General features: G+C 44.2%; 1 protein-coding gene across 9 annotated transcripts in view; it reads left to right on the plus strand.

Annotated features, from left to right (window-relative positions):
- PXYLP1 (2-phosphoxylose phosphatase 1) overlaps positions 1–24,892 on the plus strand; it is a 90,185-nt gene that overhangs the window by 6,375 nt on the left and 58,918 nt on the right. The window contains exon 2 of one of the 9 annotated variants that reach the window (XM_086370727.1): positions 6,528–6,592. The exons of the other annotated variants lie outside the window; for them this stretch is intronic. The gene's annotated coding sequence lies outside the window, so the exon portion shown is untranslated. The remainder of the gene's footprint in view (positions 1–6,527; positions 6,593–24,892) is intronic. 9 annotated transcript variants of the gene reach the window in all.

Consider the following 24,892-nt stretch of genomic DNA (forward strand, 5'->3'; position numbering starts at 1 on the left):
TTAGTCATGTCTGATTCTTTGTGACCCCACGGACTGTAGCCCACCAGGCTCCTCTGTCCATGGGATTTCCTAGGCAAGAATATTGGAGTGGGTTGCAAAACATTTTTCATACCAGCCGACTGCACTGAGATGATGGATATAGGATGATAAGATACACATAGCCTCCTGCCCATAGAATGGAGGACATCATGCTCAAGTTCACGGTGAAGGACAGGAATAATAGCAGAGGCATTTCCTGGGCACTCACCTGACTCCAGGCCACTTTTTATGGCCTCTAGAGGCCAGAGTTTAGCCTGTGAAGGGTTGACCGAGGCAGGAGGGGTGGGGCACAGTGGTATACTTCAGCTGGTATACTCTGGTGACGTGGCCTTGCCCGCTGCTAAACATAGGCACTCATTTGACTGGTCCATGTCTGACACATGCTGGCTGTTCGTGTTTTAACTATCACTCTTGGCCTCAGGTCGTTAGCAGGAAGCATGATAAGAGGCTGTGAACTCAGTGTTTACTCACCTGGTTTGCCAGCATATTCCTGGTCCTGGTTGATGGCACCAGATGCCCTGACCACTGTTCTGGGCTGACTGTCCATCACCCCAGAAACCCATGATCCCACCGGAAACCCAGTTCTCTGACGAATGGCACAGCTGCTCCTGAGAGCAGGTCAGAGACTAGCCTGAGGCAGAGGGCCAGACTACTAGGGAAAAACAAAATTCAACCAAATAGATGTGAAAATCTAATTGGCTTTACTCAAGAGTCCTGAATGGGCAGCACCCCATCTAGTAAACAGAAGGGCGCTCTGAGGGGCTGTGCAAAGAGACGGTTTTTATAAGTAGGACGAGAGAGTGGCAAGGAGGCTATTAACAAAAGAAAATCCAGGGTTGTTTCAGGCCAAGTCGCGTTCTTCTGGGCGAGGGGCAAGGGTCTATCTTGTAGTCTATCTCTACTTTCTCTGGATAGAGAGGACTCATGTGACAGATCACCTCATTCGTGCTGGCCAGAAAACTCCGAACTGGCCCATTGAGATGACGTATCTGGGGGAGGCTGAAATCGCAGTTAGGTCAAATATTAAATCTAGGTTTGGTATCATGGGCTTTAGCACAAGTGGTACCATTCTGGGTCTGTGCTTTTGACATTGTCATGTGTCCTGTGTCTGCCATAGCTGGAACCTTCTGGATCTGAAAGTCTCTGGGAAAGTGTTAACAGGCCTGAGATTAATACTTGGTCCAGGAAAGGGAGGTCCCTCCTCCTCAGCTCTCACCCTCCGCTACTCCGTGTGTTCTACAGAGGAACTCCAGTATGGCAGCCTGCCCCACTAGTGATGGCCTCCAGCGCTGGGGGGAGGACTAGAGGAGCCTGTGATTACAGCCTCAGAACCCGAGTGCCTCTCCGCTTTGTGTGATTAGCACACCCTCTGGTCTCCACTGGAGTTCTTTGTACTGATAAGTCGGCAGTCAGACTGGAAAGCGGATAATCAATCCTCTTAATGAGGAACCTGCTTATTTTATTCATTAAAAAAAATTGTTTGTTTTTTTTTTTTTGGTTGTGTTGGGTCTTCATTGCAGCACACAGGCTTTCCTGTAGTTGCGACAAGCAGGGGGCTACTCTTCATTACGGAGCTCAGGCTTCTCATTGTAGTGACTTCACTTGTTGCAGAGCATGGGCTCGTGGCTCGTGGGCTTCAGTAGCTGAAGTTGCTCCATGGCATGTGGGATCTTCTCACACCAGGGATCAAACTCGTGTCCCCTGCACTGGTAGGTGGATTCTTACCCACTGTACCAGCAAGGAAGTCCTAGTTTATTTATTTTTAAACTTCTGGAATCTGAGGTCAATGAGGCTTTGTCTTTTTTTCTTTCTTTTTTTTTAATTTAATTTACTTTTATTATTATTTTTTTAAACTTTATTTTATTTTTAAACTTTACATAATTGTATTAGTTTTGCCAAATATCAAAATGAATCCACCACAGGTATACATGTGTTCCCCATCCTGAACCCTCCTCCCTCCTCCCTCCCCATACCATCCCTCTGGGTCATCCCAGTGCACTAGCCCCAAGCATCCAGTATCGTGTATCGAACCTGGACTGGCAACTCGTTTCTTACATGATATTTTACATGTTTCAATGTCATTCTCCCAAATCTTCCCACCCTCTCCCTCTCCCACAGAGTCCATAAGACTGTTCTATACATCAGTGTCTCTTTTGCTGTCTCGTACACCAGGTTATTGTTACCATCTTTCTAAATTCCATATATATGCGTTAGTATACTTGGAAAGTAAAGAAATGACCAATAATACCATTCACTAAAAAAGAAAAATTATTTGTGTGTAGGCAGCATTGAGTTAAAAGGAGGAGAACCTTTACTTTCCAGTTGGTTCCCTGACTGCTCTGACTTCTCTGGTTTTGATTTCCCAGATGGGGTTGATTTTTGTTGCCAGTCTGTCTCCATTGCAGTTCTTAATGGAAACAAACGCACACCTGAGAATCAAAGTTTGGGCATTTATGGTTGAAGGTCATGGCATAGACATTTGATTTTTGGGGGCTCTGTCTTCAAGGTGAAAGATGACTGTGTCTTTGAAAAAGAGAGATCCTAATGTCAGCAGGCAGGAGGGTCTGAGGGTCTAAGCCAGCCTGTCTCATCCTCGGTTCACAGACTTTCCGGCATGTCTAAATCAGCGGCGTGTGAGTTTTTATATTCTCCTCTTGAGCATCTTGCTCTAATGACTGCTGATTATCTTGAAACAGCTGCATTAATTGATGGTGTTTAGGGACTCAAATGCAGTAAGTAATTGCAGTTGGCTCAGCCGAGCACAGCACGTTCTTGTTATTTGCTTTTTAGCTTGAGGGGTGTTTGCTCTGTGTGTCCAGTGCCAGAAAGGGAGTTGGGAACTCCTTGGCTCTGTGCTCACCCACCACCATTGCTCACACCCTCCAGATCATCTTGTGCCACCTCAGCATCCGTTCCCACTGAATTCAGATTATCTGCCCATGGGCCTGTCTCCACAGCTTGACTGGGTGCTTCAGGAGAGCAGGGGCTACACCCAGCTCATCTCTGTATCTTCCATTAGCTCAAGAACTGGCATGATATAGGCCTCAATAAAGGTTGGGTGAATAAATGAATGGATGAATGGATGAATGAATGAGTGGTTGTAAAGCAGGCTTGTGTTTGGCAGCAGAGTAACCTACCTTCCTGGCTTAAACAAATAATGGTCTGTTTCTCTTGTGTAACAAGATGTTTGAAGGTAGGGGGTTGCTGGCTTTGGTTTCAACAGCAGATATCTGTCTGAACTGACACACTGTTCTTTTTCCTGGCCTTTTCTTCATGATGGCAGAATGGTTGCTGCAGGAAGGAAGTGCCAGCCACCCTGATACCTTTTATCAGGAAAACAGACTTTTCCCCCACAACATCCAGCAGACCTCCTCTAATGTGTCAGGGCCAGAACTGTGTCACATGGCCATTCCCAGTTAAAAGGGTCATATGAGTATTTAGCAGGGCACACTGCTGCTTAGAGGAGTTAGATAGGCTGAAACAAACAAACCAAATGCAGTTGACCCTTCAGCAACACAGAGGTTTGGGGCACTGACCTTCCCCCACCCCCAAGTAAAAATTCTGCGTGTAACTGTAGTTGGCCCTCCATATCCGCAGTCCCACATCTGTGGGTTCAACCAACCTCAGATTGTGTAGTAGTGTATTTACTATTGAAAAAGATTTGTCTGTAAGTGGAGCCATGTTCAAGGGTCTGCTGTACATTTAATGACTCAAGTATGATGGACATTAACTGTTTGTTCACACAGAGTCCAAAATGGCTGTTCCTGAAAAGGGAGGGTAGGGGCTCTTTTCCAAAAGGTGATTCAGGGATCCAAGCTCTTAAGGCTGTCATGCTTGTTTGCATCAGTCAGCGAAAGAGGAAGGAACATGAAAGATGGAGGATGGAAAGATTTTATGGGCCAGACTTGATAGAGAATTGCTCCCACTGACATTTGCCAGGAGTCAGTCACATGACCATACCTCCTGTGAGGGAGGCTGGGAAATGTGGTCCAGCCTAGTGCCTAAGAGGAAGAGGAGATGCGTTTTATGGTGAGCTGACAATGCCAGTGACACTTCCTCACCACCACCCCCAAAGTGAAAGTGAAAGTCGCTCAGTCGTGTCCTACTCTTTTTGACCCCATGGACTGTATATAGTCCATGGAATTCTCCAGGCCAGAATACTGGAGTGGGTAGCCTTTCCCTTCTCCAGGGGATTTTCCCAACCCAGGGATCAAACCTAGGTCTCCTGCATTGCAGGCAGATTCTTTACCAGCTGAGCCACAAGGGAAACTCAAGGATACTGGAGTGGGTAGCCTATCCCTTCTCCAGCAGATCTTCCCGACCCAGGAATCGAACCGGGGTCTCCTGCATTGCAGGTGGATTCTTTACCAACTGAGCTACCAGGGAAGCCCACAACCCCCCCCCCACTTAATCAGGATTCTGTTAGTAAAGAATAAATTGAATATTGAGGGGCAACTGGAGGTGTCTGTCTTGAAAAGAAATGCTGTGCTGAGAAAGCTCCAGCCAGAAATAGTTTTTCTTCCCAGATCATCTGCCTTAAATCCCAGCCTCTGTTCCTACCTTCGGGAACTGGGCCAACAGAATAGTGGAAGTTTCTCATTATCACTCTTTCTTGACTCAGGCCATGTTCTTAACAGCTTTGAGGGAGTGAGTCCTAGTTCCCTTCAGCAGTGGGAGGTTACTCCAGAAAGAAGGGCCTTTAGCTTCCTTGATACCAGAGGAACCTTCAAGAACTTTGAGCCCATGAGAGCTGCTTGTGCCCTTTCAAGTGGCCCCACTCACCCAATCTCCCAACATTGTCTCTTCCCCTCCAGCCCCCACCCCCAGAGAGGAGAAGAGGCCACAGCAGAGTGGCCTCTGCTTCCCCTTTGAACCCACTGAAAAGTATTTTCCCACCACTTCCTGCAATTTTTTTTTTTTTTCAGTAAACTTGTTGGTGAATGGTTCATTGATCTGTTGGGTTTTGGTGTTTTGTTCTTAGTCTGTTGTAGGTTTCAGTGACAGGTGCTTTTCCATCCACAGCATCCTTGGTATCTTTCTTCCCTCCCTCCCTTCCTTCTTTCCACAGACACCTGTTAAATACCTGCTGCTTCCTCAGCTTTGCATCTGCCCAGCCTTCGGGGAGGTAGGCAAGGAAGCTGACTCAAGCCTGTGACATTGAGAAGTGTTGTGGGAGGACTGAGGTTGCCCAGTGTTGGGGGGGGACCTCACCCAGCCTTGGGGTTAGGGAAGGCTTCCAGGGGAGGTAGGATTTGGGCTGAGTTCATGGATGAGTGAAAATTAAACAAGATCAAGAAGGCATCTGGGCCAGGAGAGTGGAATGGCACAGACACTGAGTTGGCAGAAGGGGAACTTAGGTTTTGGGGCAACAGCAAGGAGTCCAGTGTGCTGAAGTTGGGGTGGGGCAGTGTGGTCATTCATTCATTAAGCACTGCTGTGCTCCAGGTCCTGGGGCTAGAGCATGGAACGAGGCAGATGGAGTCTCAGCCCCAAGGGGGCTTGAGGTCTGGGTTCTAAGAGGAGGGTGGGCTCGACTGCTGTCCCAGACTCAACTCTCAAGGGTTTGCTGTTGGAGACTGAGTGGGATGTTGGCCCCAGTGCTCATGCCTCTTGTGCCCTGTCCCTCTGTCTCCAGCTCTTGTCTGGTCCTTTGCCTGAATAACCCTAGCATTATTCAGGCTATAAAAATAGAGGCTGGCACCAGAACACCAGCATGTAGTTGGTGAGAAAAGCTGGAAACTGTCATTCTGTATCAAGATATGTGCCAGCTAAGCTTTTGGTGGAACACATTCTTGGAGCCCCAAAGATAAGGTTCTAACGTTTGCTTACATTTTTTTTTTTTTCTCCTTTCAACTCATACCCAAACTTCTGGTCACTTGGCTCAGGATAAATATGTCCTGGTTGTGCCTGTTCCCCACCCTGTGAGCACATTGAAATGAACATTTGATGCTGAAATCCATTCAGTGAGGATTGGCCTTGCCCTGGGCTGGCCGGATTGGAGGGACTGAGTCATCTCCATGGGGTGGTCCATTCAGGGTTCATGTCTAGGTGAGGACCATGGTTAGCGCTGCCTGAGAACGGACCAGCTGTCACCAGCCTATAAAGTTTTGTTCATCTCCCCATGGAAATGCTAGAGTTTAGAAGAGCCTTCTCTGTGTTGAATGGCCCTAAGGGTAGTTTCTTTCATTCTCCCTTCCCAGCCCTGTTTGTTAAGGTGGAATTGGCCATGCTGGGGGGCAGGGTGCAGAGAGAGGAACTTCCATGCTAGTCTAAGCCCAGGGCTAAATGTAGGGCACTTTGTTTCCAGGTAGAAGGATCTCAAGGACTTGTAGATCAGTCCTTTGGTGTTTCTGGGGTACCTTTTTGGTGCCAAATGCTATAGGGAACATGCATAATGATAAAATGAAGAGAAGGAGCATCATTACAACTTGGGATGTTCTGATTTGTAATAAATGTCTATTTGTTCTTTGTCACTGTTTCTGACACAGAGTTCCTCAAACCCTTGACATTTCCTAGAGGAAACTGAAAAGGTGTCTTTCATTATGTGAATGAGGTGAGTTAAGCCTCCACGTGACCTAAGGTTGGGGACTGGTTGCCTGGAGAACCAACCTTGTGATTAGAAGATTAGAACTTTCAGTAGTACCACCTCTGATTTCTGGGGAAGAGTGGCGGGGGGGGGGGGGGGGGGCGGGGGATGGAAGTTAACTCAGTTACCATTAGTCAGTGATTTAGTCAGTTATGCCTAGGTAATGATGATCTCAGTTTTTCTCTTTTTAAAACTTTTTAAACTTTGTCTTCTTTTTTTATTTTTTTGATTTGGCTGCACTGGCATCTTTAGTCTTTGTTGTGGCTTTCAGGATCTTTAGTTAGAGCACGTAAACGCTTAGTTGTGGCTTGTGGGATCTAGTTCTCTGACCAGGGATCGAACCTGGGCCCCCTGCATTTGAAGCATGGGGTCTTAGCCACTGGACCACAAGGGAAATCCCTTGGTTCTTGTCTTAATTTGAAAACAATTCAGTAAAGAGATGGAGATAGTAAAGTGGGTAAGGTGTTTCTTAGAAGCAGAGTCATGTGGAAAGGACACAGGCACTCTCAGAGGGAGAGCTGCACTTTTGACTTAAATTGCTATTACAGGGATATTTTTCCAGGTTTTCTCTGGCCAATCATCTTGCTCATTGTATATAGGTATGTGACTCAGGACCCTCCCCGATGTGCACATTCATCTTTTAACCAAGATGGATTTCAGCATGAGAGTTTCTGGGAGGCTGGCAGGACATATTATTGACTGATACCCTCTCCCTTCTCTGATGCCCAAGGAACCTTTCTCTGCACGTGTAGTTTGGGAGGTCTCCTTGATCCCAGGAATGAGAAATATGTGGCCTCCGTATCTTTTTTACCCAAGCAGGACTCAGCTCCTCTCTGCTCTTTATCTTGAAGTATCTGTCCTTAGGAGACAGATACTATGTCCTCAGGAGACAGAGTCCAGCTGCTCAGCCTGGGGCCCATCTATCTCCTGCCTCAGTGATGCCTCTATAAAAACCCAAGGGATGCAGTTTGTAGAACTTCCAGGTTGGTGAACACATGGAGATGTAGGAAGAGTGGTAGTCTGGGAGAGACTGTGAACGCTACAAGACCTTTGCCACATACCTTGCCACGTGCGTCTCTTCCATCTGGCTGTTCCTGAGTCACATCCTTTGTAATACACTGGTAGTCTAGTAAGTAAATTGTTCTCTCTGAATTCTGTGAGCCACTCTGCAAATCAATTGAACCCAAAGAGGGAGCTCGTTGGAACTTCAATCCATAGCCAGTTAGAAGCACAGGTGGCAACCTGGATCTGCAGTTGGCATCTGAAGTAGTGAGGGGACAGCCTTGTGGGGTGAAGCCCTGAACTTGTGAGAGCTGAGGCTATTTCCAGGTAGGTGCTGTCAGAGTTGAGTTTATCAGTGGAAGAAAGAGCACAACTTAAAAGTTGAGAATTGTGTTTTATGTGGTGGACAAAACTGGGGACTTAAGCCAGGGACCCAGCATTTCGGATGGTTGTGAGAGACTGCTCCCAAGAGGTCAGGGAGGGGTCAGGGTACATAGGAGTTTTTGCTACAAAGATCAGGTAGTTGGAACCTCAGAAGATCACTGTTAATTAAAGAAAACCAGATATCTCAATTTAAAGAATTTAACCCTCTTCTGGGTATGGGAATCTGTAAAAGCCAGGGCTCATTGAAATCATTCCTTTGATATGCACCTCACCCAGTATCCTGTGCCTTCTCGTCCTGAGTCTCCTCAGGGTGCACCTTGTGGGGTGGGGTGAACACTCAGCTGGTGTCAGACAGAAAATGTGTGGGAAGAAAACCCCCTACACATGGGAATTAGGTGTAGAATCACTACTACCCTAAGTGCATCCCAGAAACATCTCATCCAATCCTTTCCACAAACTCAGGAATGGGTAATTTCACATTCCACTGGAATCTAAGCTCCATGTGGGTAGGAATTTTAGGCTTATTTGGTCACTACTGATCCCATTTCTATGACTGTACTTGGCATATAGCAGATGCTCAGTAAATATTTGTTAAGTGGATATTTGAATCACCATTTACAGGTGAGGAAACTCAGCTCAGAGAGGTAAAGCAACTTGCCTGAAGTGCCACAGCCTGGATCTCAATCCCAGGGAGGTATCTCAAGCTGTGGCTTGGGGTTCCCAGCCCCATTGCCCTTGGAATATGGGTTACTTATGAGATAGCACTGACCAAATGCAGCACAACTGTAACAAAACCTTGAGTTGAGTAACAGTGAACTCAAGGCCCAGAAGGTTGTCTGTCTTCTTGCTGCCAGTGTCTTGCTACAACTCAAGGGTAGAATGAATATGCAGGGGTGTATCCATCCGTAGACAGTGATGTTTCTTTAATACCGCCTTCATCCTGTCATGCATGCCTTCCGGAACCTGCTGTGGCTCCCTGCTCCCACAGGAACCTAGTCTGGTCCCAGTCATCCTCCACCTGTTCACTGATGAGTCAATGTGTAAAGCCTGCCAGCAGTCAGCGGTTCAGAGGATTTGGCTGTGCCCCCGCTTCTGCACCACTGCCCACATCACTTACCTACTTCCAAATGCCTGCTCACATCAGCTGTGCCCACAGATGTCCTTCCTGCCCTTTCAGTTTTAACACAGATTCTGCTGAGTCCCTGAAGCCCTCTCTGACCATTCCAGCACAAAAGCCACCGCCATTCCCGCCCGCACCCCCTGAAGCCCCAGTCTGCACAGTGCATTTCCCGATGGCGTTCCTAGGACCCTGATTTCTGCAGTGATGGGCCTTCTGCCGAGTGGTGCATGAAGCCCCTCCTAGCAAATTCTGCCTTTATCTCTCTTACGCATCAAGTTCCATGTTGCACTGAGTTTTGAAAGGGGTACTGTTCAAAACCACTAATCTCTTTATAATTTATCCTGTACCCACCTTGTGACTTCTTGCTTAACCACATTGATAAATAAACTTAACAGCTTTCTTTTTTTTCTGATTGTAACAGTAAGACATGTCTACTTAAGAAAATTTGGAAAATGCAGAAAATTACCAATGAGAAAGAAATCTTCTAAGATGCCACCACCTGCTTAAAGAGTTTCCTGTTAGCCTTCTGTCTTGTGATTTGTTTGAAAGAAAATTAAGATTACCTGTAATCCCAGCTATAAGCACCCGTAACATTAAGGACATTTTTCCTCTTTCTGGTTTTTTAAAAAAATTGTTCCTTGTATTTTTTAAAAAAATAAAAATAGGTTCAAAGTTCTGAAGAGTAAACAATAAAAAGCCTCACTCCCACTCCTGTTTAAAACCACTCAGTCCAGTTTGGTAACGTATCTATAACATAATTGAGTTCACACTATTGGGGCTGTATTAGGGCTTGCCTTTTTAATTTTTTTTTTGATTTAGCAGTATTAACATTTTCTTCTACCATTACTAAAGCTTTTAAAGTCTGTACACAACACGTTGTACAAAGAGAGCACTAAATATGTGAGTAGATATTGAAAAGTATACGATCGAGGTTAAAAGTCCACCCCTGTTAATTTAGAGGGCTGTCTCCTTCCAGACCTTTTTCAGTAAGTTTGCATGTTATCTTAAAATTTCCATCGGTCCGTTGAGATACACGGATGTACGTTTTACCTACGTGAAATTTTCCTATATCTGCTATGCCAGCACTCTCTCGTCTGTCTTTCACTGGGCAGTGTTTCCAGAGGTTTGTCCCTGCCCACACCTAAATCCACCTCTTCCTTTTCAGGCTGAATCATATTCCATTGTATGGACAAACTGTGATTTTCCAGCCATTTCTATACATGAGACCATTTCAGTTTTCACATTTTTATAGTTATTCCTATTGCTGCTTTGTACACATGAGTGAGCAGTCTTGGGAACTGGATACCCAGAATATGAATTCTTAGGGCAAAGGGTATGTGTGTTTATTGTTTTAATAAGACCACTGGTTCTCTACAAATTCCATTCCAGTTAACCCTCTCACTAACAATGTGTGAATGAACTCATCCCTTTTGAGACTAGTGTGCACCAGAAATGAATAGTCTTTTATTTTTTTGCCCATCCGAAGGATGACAAATACCATGTCATTTTAAAATTTATATTTCTTTCCATCCTAGTTTTCTAAGCATATACATATATACCTTTAAAAAAATTTAGCCATGCAGTACATGATTCTGTATGTTTTTTTCTTTTTCACATCACATCCCATTAAAATTTTCACATTTTGTTTTCCCAGTCATTGTATTGTCAAAAGCTCAGTTGTTCAGGAGTGGTGTCTTACTGAACTATTGCAGATCACTTGGAGTTTATTTCTGTCCCTAATCTCCAAAGATGCTGGGAATGACAAGGAAGAGAAAAAAATCCCTCTGCAGAAAATTGACCCAGGGTCTGTCTAGGAAATAGGGGCCAAATTAAAATCTGAATTAAATGTTTGCTCAGGGTCTCACCCCATAGGTATTTGGCAGGGAGGTGCCTAAAGGATCACATGAGCTCTTGTTCTGTATAGGTCTTGGACACCATGTGTTCAGTGTTAAGAAGTTTTACCCATTTCATATGTTCCATTATGAAAAGCACTCAGATTTGTTTGTTGTTCTTTGGTTGGAGGGTTACGATGCTGCCACAGCATTTAACATCCGTGAAAACATCCAGGAGGCAGTGTGGTGTAATGGGAATGCACTGACTGGTGAGGCAGAGAGCTGGCTCCAGGTTTCAGCTTTTCCCCCGGCTGTTATGTAGACCTGAAGAAGACACTCAACCTCTTGGGTTCCCCAAGGTCTGTGTGGTTTGAGGATGACCCAGGTGTGAGTGGACTTGGAAAGCCTGGTGGAAGATAGGCTAGTAGCTAACAGGCTAGTTCTAACTCAATGAGACTTCTAAGAATTCGAAGCTTCTAATAATGAGGTTGGCTGTTGTGGTGTCATAAAAAAATTAATATTCAGTCTTTGTCCCAGGTTCTGGCACACAACTCTTAAAGCCCCTGGAATCTCCAGAGTGCTAAGTCTCCAAAGTATTAGCCACTCAGTCATGTCTGACTCTTTGTGACCCCATGTAGCCCGCTAGGCTCCTCTGTCCAATGGAATTCTCCAGGCATGAATACTGGAGTGGGTTGCCATTTCCTTCTCCAGGGATCTTCCTGATCCAGGGATTGAACCCGGGTCTCCTGAATTGCAGGCAGATTCTTTACCATCTGAGCCATTAAGGAGTGTCTTTTATATGCTGATGAGATGACATATAACTGGATGGAGTCTGGATAGCTTTAGGATGGGAGCCTGTGCCCAAAAGACCAAGGCAGGATTAAGGGGTTTTCATGATCAGTAGGGGAGAGAAGGAAATGGCAACCCACTCCAGTGTTCTTGCCTGGAGAATCCCAAGGACGGGGGAGCCTCGTGGGCTGCCGTCTATGGGGTCGCACAGAGTCGGACTGAAGTGACTTAGCAGCAGCAGCAGCAGGGGAGAGAAGAGAGCCAGAGGTAGAGTTCAGTCATCAGTGCCATTGATTTAAGCACTCTTGCCTACATAAAACCTCAGCAGAAAACTTTGAACAGTGAGGTTTAGAGAAGTTCCAGGTTGACAGACACAGAGAAGTGCTGGAAGGGTGGTGAGCCCAGAGAGATCGTGTAAACTGTGTGCTCTTGCCCCATATCCTGTCTAGTGTGTTTTTTCCATATGGCTGTTACTGAGTATCTTTTATGATAATCTACAATAAATAATAGTGCTTATTCTGCCTCCAGATTCATGAGCTCTCGTAACAAATGATCAAATCTGAAGTAGAGGGGTTGCAGGAAGCCTCCTATCTTTGGAGCCAAAGCAGGGCAGAAGTGGGCAGCCTGAGGGCGGAGACCTGTGACTGGCATCTGACATGGGAGTAATCTTGAGGACCAAGCCCTTAATCCTGTGGGGTCTGAAGCTGACTCTGGATGGTCAGCGTCAGAAGCAAACTGAATTGTGGGACACCCAGCTGGTGTCCGGAAAACTGGTGGGTGTGAGAAAAAAGCCCCATACATTTGGTATCACAAGTGTTGTGAGTAAAAACAGCTAAGTTGAATATCGTCTGTCTCCAGAACTGTTCTAACGTGCTCTCAGCGGACTCTGTGCCAGGTTTTGTTCAGCGCTGGAGACACACTTGTGAACAGACAGAACCCATCCCTGCTGTCAGGTGGCTTACAGTCAAGCACAGGAGGCAGCGGGCCAGCCAGGAATTTCAGCAGCTTGGTTATGTAATGATAGTCCTGGGAAGTGTCATTAAGGAGAAACACAGGGTAATTCGGGGGTATCAGACAGGATGCTCATCTAGACAGGAGATGGGCAGTTACCCTGAGAAAGGAGAAAGTGATCCTGGAGCTGGGATCCAAGGGCTGATTGGGAGTCAGCAAGGTGGGAAAGGCAGCATGCTGGCCAGAAGAAGGTACTGAGGGTGGGTCGCTGGTGGTTAGAGTAAGCTTCTCTTTTGTTCATTCATTCATTCATCCAACAAATATGATCGAGCACCTGCTCTTGGCTAGACACTGTTCTTGGCACTGGGGATACAAGATCAGGGAGCAAGACTCAAGTTCCTAGCCTTCGTGTCATTCAGTATTGGTGCAAAACAAATCCTCAAGCTGGGTGCTTAAGATAATCATCCTTTTACTCTCATCCTCATGGTCTGGAGGTGGACCAGACGCAGCTTATGCTTCTGGCTCAGATCTCTCACATAGTCATTCAGGGGATGGCTGATCTGGAATTGTTCAAAGGGCCCCTCACTCACAGGTCTACTGTTGGGCATCCCCGTCCCCAGATGGCCTCTCATGGGCTTTCTCCTGTGTTATGGCCTTGGAGCTCTGAAGCATGTGGCCCAGGAGAGAGCAAACGAGACAAGCCAGGTGGAATCTGCATAGACTTTCTGAGCTAGTGTTGGAGCTCACACAGCATCATGTCTATGCCTTTCTACTCCTCAAGGCAGTCCCAATGCCTGTTCCCAGGACCTAGGACCACCTTCTGGTGGGAAATGTGACAGAGAATTTGTGGATGTGCATTAAAATTTCCATTGCTCTCATGCTTTGCCCTCCTGAGCATTTTAGCCTTGGCTTCAAACTTACCTGCCTGCCCTGCCCCCCTCACCTCCCGGCAAGATAAACCTAATGGCCGATTGCAGTTCCACCTCCCTTCTCTGCCCAAGCAGCTCCAGAAGTGTACATTTTTCTCCACTTCAGACCCTTTCCTGTGAGGGGCTGTGCCCCTTGTGAACTGGTACCCCATCTGCCTGGCTGCCCCATCTCCTAATTGGGTTGTCAGAGGATAGGCTTGGACACAAGTCCCAAGTCCCCAAGAAGCACAGCTCTTTTGTGGGGCTAAGAGATGACCAGGATGGTTGGGGGGCTCTCGTGCATGGACTTGAGGTGAGGCTGGGTCTATAGGCCATGGGCAGGGTTTGGTCATCATCCCAAGAGCATTATGGGAAACCACTAAAAGGTGAACGTTCAGATGACCACTTGCTGGGAAGATGCTAGAAGACCGTTCTTCTGGGGATGACAAGATTTTGCATTAAAGTTTTAAATGAGTCTGTTAGAATGGTTTATTTTTCTTACAAAAGATACCAGAGATGTCCCAAATTCGAGAGGAGGAAATTTCTCCATCCTGATTCGATCAGTCATAACAAGACTAGTGATATGGCAGTTGCAGTTAGTTATTCCTGGGTTGGTGGGCAAAGCCAGTCTTCCATAACCAACAGTTCACGGCAGTGTTACAGAACACGATCCACAGCAAACATTCCCACCACCGTGATGTCCTGTAAATACACACAGTAGTGCCCAACTAATCATGCAGCAGACTTTGGAAGATGACTGTGAAAGCTCTAAATATTACAGGATAGCTCTTTGCCCTGTTTAGTAGACATACGTGGAATCTCAATTGTAAGGTGAGAATACAGAAGAAGTATTTGCTTATTTAGTCTGTGGCTATCCTATTGTTTGGCATTCTCAAAAGCACTTGCATCAATAGCTTTTTCCTTCATGTTTCTCATTGCTGCTGCTGCTAAGACGCTTTAGTCATGTCCGACTCTGTGCGACTCCATAGATGGAAGCCCACCAGGCTCCCCCGTCCCTGGGATTCTCCAGGCAAGAACACTGGAGTGGGTTGCCATTTCCTTCTCCAATGCATGAAAGTGAAAAGTGAAAGTGAAGTCGTTCAGTCGTGTCCGACTCTTGGTGACCCCATGGACTGCAGCCTACCAGGCTCCTCCGTCCATGGGATTTTCCAGGCAAGAGTACGGGAGTGGGGTGCCATTGCCTTCTCTGATGTTTCTCGTTAAGCACCCTTTTTTAAGAACCGCTAGTAAAGTACAAGTATGACTCACTTTGGAAAACTGGAAAGGGCTCAGCATCTAGTGAGATCTCACCTTCTCTCAGTTTTAAGTTAGCGTTCAATGCAAGCAGCATATACCAGATCACAGAGTGATTTAAAGATGTAAATAGAACTCTCCAGAAAATGTCACCTGATAATAAGTTTAGGGGTTAGCCCCAATCTATACGTTTAAATATTCCTATAAAATGCTTGCTCCAAAGCAAAAAAAAAAAAAAAAGCATGATTTTATTGGTGTATTTTTCACGTAGGTGGCAGACCCATGAATATAAAGGAATTAACCATCACTGAGCTACTGTGACTCAGGTGTTTCATGATATTTTGCTTAATCTTTATCAAAAGCCTATATAGAATTGGGGACTAAGATGGCAGAGGAATAGGATAGGGAGACCACTTTCTCCCCCACAAATTCATCAAAAGAACATTTAAACGCTGAGTAAATTCCACAAAACAACTTCTGAATGCCGGCAGAGGACATTAGGAACCCAGAAAAGCAGCCCATTGTCTTCGAAAAAATGTAAAAGACAAAAAGAGAGACAAAAGAGGTAGGGACGGAGCTCCGTCCGAGAAGGAAGTCTTAAAAAGAGAGAAGTTTGCAAACACCAGGAAGCACTGTCACTGCCGAGTCTGTGGCAAGCCTTGGAACCACAGAGGGCAACATAACCAGGAGGAAAAATAAATAAATAATTAAAACCCACAGATTATGTGCCCAACGGTAACTCCACCAGTGGAGAAGCAGCACAGACGCCTGCATCCACCACTAGCAAGCGGGGGCTGGGCAGGGGGACAAGGGCTGCATTGCTCAGAGTAAGGACGGGGCCTGAATGCCCTGAGGGCAATCTGAGGGAACTAACTTGGGCTAGCAAATCAGACTGTGGGATAGCTACCACGCGAAAAGCCCTAACCTAAGACACCACCAGGCCCACTCACAGAACAAAGGACTAGAGCTATGCAAAAAGCCCTAACCTAAGACACCATCAGACCCGCTCCCAGAACAAAGGACTGAACAGAGCTAACCAGCTGCAGACCATCCCCCAGGTAACAGGCAGCCAGAGCCGGAAGGGGGCAATTGCAGCCCCAAAGAGGCATTATCCACCAAACTGCAAGCAGGCGTCTTTGGTAACTAAGACTTCTTGGGGTACTGGATGGTCAACATCCGCCTGAGAAGGTGCGCTGGTTGTACACCCAGAAAACCAAGCAGCGGGGAGGCGATAAGTCGCAGCAACTGCACTCGCCAACACCTGATCACCTGAGCTGCTCAGGCCTGGGAAGGGCACAAAACGCAGGCCCAACCGAATCTGCACCTCTGAGGACTACCCGAGTGCCTGATCCTGAGCGGCTTAGACCCGGGAGGTGCATGCAGCCCAGGGCCGGCCTCAGACGGTTCCCGGCGGAGCAACCTAGAACCTGAGCAGTGTGGGCAGGGAGGGCACACACGCCATGAGCGGGGGCAGGCCCAGTGTGGCTGAGACACTGCGAGCACACGCTAGTGTTATTTGTTTGCAGTGTCCCTCCCTCCCCACAGCGAGACTAAACAAGTGAGCCTAAAAGTGTCCACCACCGCCCCCTTGTGCCAGGGCGGAAATCAGACACTGAAGAGACCAGCAAACAGAAGATGCTAAAACAGAGGGAACCGCCTTGGAAGTGACAGGTGCAATAGATTAAAACCCTGTAGTTAGTACCGACTACATAGGAAGGGGCCTATAGATCTTGAGAAATGTAAGCCGGAGCAAGGAACTATCCGAAAATGAACTGACCCCACACTGCCCACAGCAACACCAGAGAAAGTCCTAGATATATTTTTACTATTTTTACTATCATTTTTTAAAAAATTTTTAAGTCCTCTATTACTCCTTTAATTTTCATTTTCATTACCTACTATAACTTTGAAAAAAAAAAGAGACCCTATTTTTTAAAGCAAACTTCATATATATATATTTTTGTAATTTTTGTGGTTTTTTTTTTCCTTTCTTCAATATTGTATTTTTGAAAATCCAACCTCTACTCTAGATTTTTAACCTTTGCTTTTTGGTATTTGTTATCAATTTTGTACCTTTAAGAACCCAATCTTCAGTACCCATTTTTACTTGGGAGCAAGATTACTGGCTTGACTGCTCTCTCCCACTTTGGACTCTCCTTTTTCTCCACCAGGTCGCCTCTGTCTCCTCCCTCCCCCTTCTCTTCTCTACCCAACTCTGTGAATCTCTTTGTGTGTTCCAGACGGTGGAGAACATTTAGGAAACTGATTACTGGCTGGATCTGTCTCTCTCCTTTTGATTCCCCCCTTTATCCTCCTGGCCACCTCTGTCTCCTTCCTCCCTCTTCTTTTCTCTGTATAACTCCGTGAACATCTCTGAGCGGTCCAGAGCGCACATAAGGAAGTGATTACTGGCTAGCTTGCTGTCTCCTCTTTTGATTCTACCTCATCTCATTCGGGTCACCTCTAACTCCCTCCTCCCTCTTCTCTTCTCCATGTAACTCTGTGAACCTCTCTAGGTGTCACTCACTGTGGAGAATCTTTTCATCTTTAACTTAGATGTTTTATCAACGGTGCTGTATAGATGGAGAAGTCTTAAGGATACTGTAAAAATAAGACTGAAAACCAGAAGCAGGAGGTTTAAGTCCAAATCCTGAGAACACCAGAGAACTCCTGACTCCAGGGAACATTAATCAACAGGAGCTCATCAAACACCTCCATACCAACACTGAAACCAAGCACCACCCAAGGACCAACAAGTTCCAGAGCAAGACATACCATGCAAATTTTCCAGCAAAATGGGAACACAGCTCTGAGCTTCAATATACAGGCTGCCCAAAGTCACTCCAAACCCACTGACATCTCATAACTCATTACTGAACACTTCATTGCACTCCAGAGAGAAGAAATACAGCTCCACCCACCAGAACACCGAAACAAGCTTCCCTAACCAGGAAACCTTGACAAGCCACCCATACAACCCCACCCACACAAGGAAACTCCACAATAAAGAGAACTACACAAACTGCCAGAATACAGAAAGGACTCCCCAAACATAGCAATATAAACAAGATGAAGAGGCAGAGAAATACCCAGCAGGTAAAGGAACAGGATAAATGCCCACCAAACCAAAAAAAGAGGAAGACATACGGAATCTACCTGATAAAGAATTCCGAATAATGATAGTGAAAATGATCCAAAATCTTGGAAACAAAATGGAATCACAGATAAATAGCCTGGAGACAAGGATTGAGAAGATGCAAGAAAGGTTTAACAAGGACCTAGAAGAAATAAAAAAGAGTCAATATATAATGAATAATGCAATAAATGAGATCAAAAACACTCTGGAGGGAATAAATAGTAGAATAATGGAGGCAAAAGATAGGATTAGTGAAGTAGAAGATAGAATGGTAGAAATAAATGAATCAGAGAGGAAAAAAGAAAAATGAATTAAAAGAAATGAGGACAATCTCAGAGACCTCCAGGACAATATTAAACGCCCCAACATTCGAATCATAGGAGTCCCAGAAGAAGAAGAGAAAAAGAAAGACCTTGAGAAAATACTTGAGGAGATAATAGTTGAAAACTTCCCTAAAATGGGGAAGGATATAATCACCCAAGTCCAAGAAACCCAGAGAGTCCCAAACAGGATAAACCCAAGGGGAAACACCCCAAGATACATATTAATCAAATTAACAAAGATCAAACACAAAGAACAAATATTAAAAGCAGCAAGGGAAAAACAACAAATAACACACAAGGGGATTCCCATAAGGATAACAGCTGATCTTTCAATAGAAACTCTTCAGGCCAGGAGGGAATGGCAGGACATACTTAAAGTGATGAAAGAAAATAACCTACAGCCCAGATTACTGTACCCAGCAAGGATCTCATTCAAATATGAAGGAGAAATCAAAAGCTTTACAGACAAGCAAAAGCTGAGAGAATTCAGCACCACCACACCAGCTCTCCAACAAATGCTAAAGGATCTTCTCTAGACAGGAAACACAAAAAGGGTGAATAAACTCGAACCCAAAACAATAAAGTAAATGGCAACAGGAGCATGCTAAGCTGCTATGTCACTTCAGTCGTGTCCGACTCTGTGAGACCCCATAGATGGCAGCCCACCAGGCTCTGCCATCCCTGGGATTCTTCAGGCAAGAACACTGAAGTGGGTTGCCATTTCCTTCTCCAATGCATGAAAGTGAAAAGTGAAAGTGAAGTCGCTCAGTCGTATCTGACTCTTCTCGACCCCATGGACTGCAGCCTATGAGGCTCCTCCATCCATGGGATTTTCCAGGCAAGAGTACTGGAGTGGGTTGCCATTGACTTATCAGTAGTCACCTTAAACGTAAATGGGTTGAATGCCCCAACCAAAAGACAAAGACTGGCTGAATGGATACAAAAAAAAGATCCCTATATATGTTGTCTACAAGAGACCCACTTCAAAACAGGGGACACATACAGACTGAAAGTGAAGGGCTGGAAAAAGATATTCCACACAAATAGAGACCAAAAGAAAGCAGGAGTAGCAATACTCATACCAGATAAAATAGACTTTAAAACAAAGGCTGTGAAAAGAGACAAAGAAGAACACTACATAATGATCAAAGGATCAATCCAAGAAGAAGATAGAACAATTATAAATATATATGCACCCAACATAGGAGCACCACAATATGTAAGACAAATGCTAATAAGTATGAAAGGGGAAATTAACAATAGCACAATAATAGTGGGAGACTTTAATACCCCACTCACACCTATGGATAGATCAACTAAACGGAAAATTAACAAGGAAACACAAACTTTAAATGATACAATAGACCAGTTAGACCTAATTGATATCTATAGGACATTTCACCCCAAAACAATGAATTTCACCTTTTTCTCAAGCGCACACAGAACCTTCTCCAGGATAGATCACATCCTGGGCCATAAATCTAGCCTTGGTAAATTAAAAAAAACTGAAATCATTCCAAGCATCTTTTCTGACCACAATGCAGTAAGATTAGATCTCAATTACAGGAGAAAAACTAATAAAAATGCCAACATATGGAGGCTGAACAACATGCTGCTGAATAACCAACAAATCACAGAAGAAATCAAAAAAGAAATCAAAATATGCATAGAAATGAATGAAAATGAAAACACAACAACCCAAAACCTGTGGGACACTGTAAAAGCAGTGCTAAGGGGAAGATTCATAGCAATACAGGCATACCTCAAGAAATAAGAAAAAAGTCAAATAAATAACCTAACTCTACACCTAAAGCAAGTAGAAAAGAAAGAAATGAAGAACCCCAGGGTTAGTAGAAGGAAAGGAATCTTTAAAATTAGGGCAGAAATAAATGCAAAAGAAACAAAAGAGACCATAGCAAAAATCAACAAAGCCAAAAGCTGGTTCTTTGAAAGGATAAATAAAATTGACAAACCATTAGCCAGACTCATCAAGAAACAAAGGGAGAAAAATCAAATCAATAAAATTAGAAATGAAAATGGAGAGATCACAACAGACAACACAGAAATACAAAGGATCATAAGAGACTACTATCAACAATTATATGCCAATAAAATGGACAACGTGGAAGAAATGGACAAATTCTTAGAAAAGTACAACTTTCCAAAACTGGACCAGGAAGAAATAGAAAATCTTAACAGACCCATCACAAGCACAGAAATTGAAACTCTAATCAGAAGTCTTCCAGCAAACAAAAGCCCAGGTCCAGAGGCTTCACAGCTGAATTCTACCAAAAATTTAGAGAAGAGCTAACACCTATCCTACTCAAACTCTTCCAGAATATTGCAGAGGAAGGTAAACTTCCAAACTCATTCTATGAGGCTACCATCACCCTAATACCAAAACCTGACAAAGATGCCACAAAAAAAGAAAACTACAGGCCAATATCACTGATGAACATAGATGCAAAAATCCTTAACAAAATTCTAGCAATCAGAATCCAACAACACATTAAAAAGATCATACACCATGACCAAGTCAGCTTTATCCCAGGGATGCAAGGATTCTTCAATATCTGCAAATCAATGTAATACACCACATTAACAAATTGAAAAATAAAAGCCATATGATCATCTCAATAGATGCAGAGAAAGCCTTTGACAAAATTCAACATCCATTTATGATAAAAACTCTCGAGAAAGCAGGAATAGAAGGAACATACCTCAATATAATAAAAGCTATATATGACAGTTCAGTTCAGTCACTTGGTTGTGTCTGACTGTTTGCGACCCCATGAATTGCAGCACCCCAGGCCTCCCTGTCCATCACCAACTCCTGGATTTCACTCAGACTCACGTCCATCGAGTCGGTGATGCCATCCAGCCATCTCATCCTCTGTCATCCCCTTCTCCTCCTGCCCCCAATCCCTCCCAGCATCAGACTCTTTTCCAATGAGTCAACTCTTTGCATGAGGTGGCCAGAGTACTGGAGTTTCAGCTTTAGCATCATTCCTTCCAAAGAACACCCAGGACCAATCTCCTTTAGAATGGACTGGTTGGATCTCCTTGCAGTTCAAGGGACTCTCAAGAGTCTTCTCCAGCACCACAGTTCAAAAGCATCAATTCTTCAGCGCTCAGCTTTCTTCAAAGTCCAACTCTCACATCCATACATGACCATTGGAAAAACCATAGCCTTGACTAGATGGACCTTTGTTGGCAAAGGAATGTCTCTGCTTTTCAATATGCTGTCTAGGTTGGTCATAACTTTCCTTCCAAGGACTAAGTGTCTTTTAATTTCATGACTGCAATCACCATCTGCAGTGATTTTGGAGCCCCCCAAAATAAAGTCTGACACTGTTTCCACTGTTTCCTCATCTATTTCCCATGAAGTGATGGGACCAGATGCCATGATCTTCGTTTTCTGAATGTTGAGCTTTAGGCCAACTTTTTCACTCTCCTCTTTCACTTCCCTCAAGAGGCTTTTTAGTTCCTCTTCACTTTCTGCCATAAGGGTGGTGTCATCTGCATATGTGAGGTTATTGATATTTCTCCCAGCAGTCTTGATTCCAGCTTGTGCTTCTTCCAGCCCAGCGTTTCTCATGATGTACTCTGCATGTAAGTTAAATAAACAGGGTGACAATATACAGCCTTGATGTACTCCTTTTCCAATTTGGAACCAGTCTGTTGTTCCATGTCCAGTTCTAACTGTTGCTTCCTGAGCTGCATACAGGTTTCTCAAGAGGCAGGTCAGGTGGCCTGGTATTCCCATCTCCTGAAGAATTTTCCACAGTTTATTGTGATCCACATAGCCAAAGGCTTTGGCATAGTCAATAAAGCAGAAATAGATGTTTTTCTGGAACTCTCTTGCTTTATTCCATGATCCAGTGGATGTTGGCAATTTGATATCTGGTTCCTCTGCCTTTTCTAAAACCAGCCTGACCATCTGGAAGTTCACGGTTCACGTATTGCTGAAGCCTGGCTTTGAAAATTTTGAGCATTACTTTACTAGCATTTGAGATGAGTGCAATTGTGTGGTAGTTTGAGCATTCTTTGGCATTGCCTTTCTTTGGGATTGGAATGAAAACTGACCTTTTCCAGTCCTGTGGCCACTGCTGAGTTTTCCAAATGTGCTGGCATATTGAGTGCAGCACTTTCACAGCATCATCTTTCAGGATTTGAAATAGCTCCACTGGAATTCCATCACCTCCACTAGCTTTGTTCGTAGTGATGCTTTCTAGGGCCCACTTGACTTCACATTCCAGGATTCACATTCCATTCACTCATTATCAGAGAAATGCAAATCAAAACCACAATGAGGTACCATTTCACACCAGTCAGAGTTACTGCTATCCAAAAGTCTACAAGTGATCAATGCTGGAAAGGGTGTGGAGAAAAGGGACTCTTCTTACACTGTTGGTGGGAATGCAAACTAGTACAGCCACTATGGAGAACAGTGTAGTGTGGAGATTCCTTTAAAAAATGAAAATAGAACTGCCTTATGACCCAGCAATCCCACTACTGGGCATACACACTGAGGAAACCAGAATTGAAAGAGACACGTGTACCCCAATGTTCATTGCAGCACTGTTTATAATAGCCAGGACATAGAAGCAACCTAGATGTCCATCAGCAGATGAATGGATAAGAAAGCTATGGTACATATACACAGTGGAGTATTACTCAGCCATTAAAAAGAATACGTTTGAATCAGTTCTAATGAGGTGGATTAAACTGGAGCCTATTATACAGAGTGAAGTAAGCCAGAAAGAAAAACACCAATACAGTATACTAACGCATATATATGGAATTTAGAAAGATGGTAACGAAAACCCTGTATGTAAGACAGCAAAAGAGACACAGATGTATAGAACAGTCTTTTGGACTCGGTGGGAGAGGGAGAGGGTGGGATGATTTGGGAGAATGGCATTGAAACATGTATAATATCATATATGAAACAAATCGCCAGTCCAGGTTCGATGCATGATACTGGATGCTTGGGACTGGGGCACTGGGATGACCCAGAGGGATGGTATGGGGAGGGAGGTGGGACGGGGGTTCAGGATGGGGAACACGTGTACACCCGTGGTGGATTCATGTTGATGTATGGCAAAACCAGTACAATATTGTAAAGTAATTAGCCTCCAATTAAAATAAATTTATATTAAAAAAATTTTTTTAATAAATAAAAATAAAAGTATCAGAAAAAAAAAATTACAATTGGGGAATTCTTGTAAAATGAGAAAAACCCAACCCACACATTCCTTCAAATGTAATGAAAGTTTCATGAATACTAAATTTAACAATTAATGAGGTTGATATAATGTTACAGTTGGACATTTGATTAAGGATTTATTGATTTCAATTTTGCAGTGTTCTTATTTTAGAGCAGGTAATTTTTTTCCAGCTGTCAAATATTCAAATGATGCCCCTGTGGAGGCTCTTGTGGGCAATATGTGAGCAACCTGGGCCAATACGTCTTGGCCATCCTCCACCTGAAGCATACATCCCTTTATACACACAGACACACACACACACACACAGAGCCTATGTATATGGATACGTAATTGTTAGGAATTGTGTTAAGCTACTATAACAAATAAACTTCCAAATTTCAGTGGCTTAACACAATAGATTATTTTTCATTTCCAAAAACAGTCTGATTTGGTTCCAGGACAATGATATCAAGGATGAGGGTGTGTTAAAGAGGGGGTAGACCTGTGTTCCACGCAGATTTGGGGTGTCGAGCTTGTGGAAGCTCTCTTTCTGTAGCATGTGACTTTCAAGTTTGCCTTTCTTTTCTTTTGGTCATTTTATTATTTTTTAACACTATACATTCATATATACTCAACACCAATTTATATCCTATCTTCTTTTTTCTTTCTGTTTGATTGATGCAGGTGACATACAACATTGTATTAGCTTAAGGTGTATAACATAAGGATTTGGTATATGTGTGTATTGCAAAATAATCACCACAATAAGTCTAGTTAATATTATTTACCTCACAATGTTACAAAATACTTTTTTCTTGCAATGAAAACTTTGAAGATCTATTCTCTTAACAACTTTCAAATATATGAGAGAGTATTGTTAACCATACTCATTACGCTATATATAACATCCCAATAATTTATTTATCTTATAGTTGGAAGTTTGTACCTTTTGACTGCCTTCGCTCATTTCTCCTACTGCCCATACCTTACCTTTGGCAACCACCAATCTGCTCTCTATTTCTATGAGTTCAGTTTTGCTTTTAAGATTATTCCACATATAAGTGAGATCATACAATATTTTTCTTATTTTGTCTGACTTATTTCACTACGGAGAAGGCAATGGCACCCTACTCCAGTACTCTTGCCTGGAAAATCCCATGGACAGAGGAGCCTGGTAGGCTGCAGTCCATGGGGTCACTAAGAGTCGGACAGGACTGAGCGACTTCACTTTTCACTTTTCACTTTCATCCACTGGAGAAGGAAATGGCAACCCACTCCAGTGTTCTTGCCTGGAGAATCCCAGGGAGCCTGGTGGGCTGCTGTGTATGGAGTCGCACAGAGTCGGACACGACTGTAGT

Source organism: Bos grunniens, chromosome 1 (assembly GCF_055505025.1).
Source record: "Bos grunniens cultivar Pamir isolate PY7600 chromosome 1, Bosgru_T2T1.0, whole genome shotgun sequence".
NCBI lineage: Eukaryota > Metazoa > Chordata > Mammalia > Artiodactyla > Bovidae > Bos > Bos grunniens.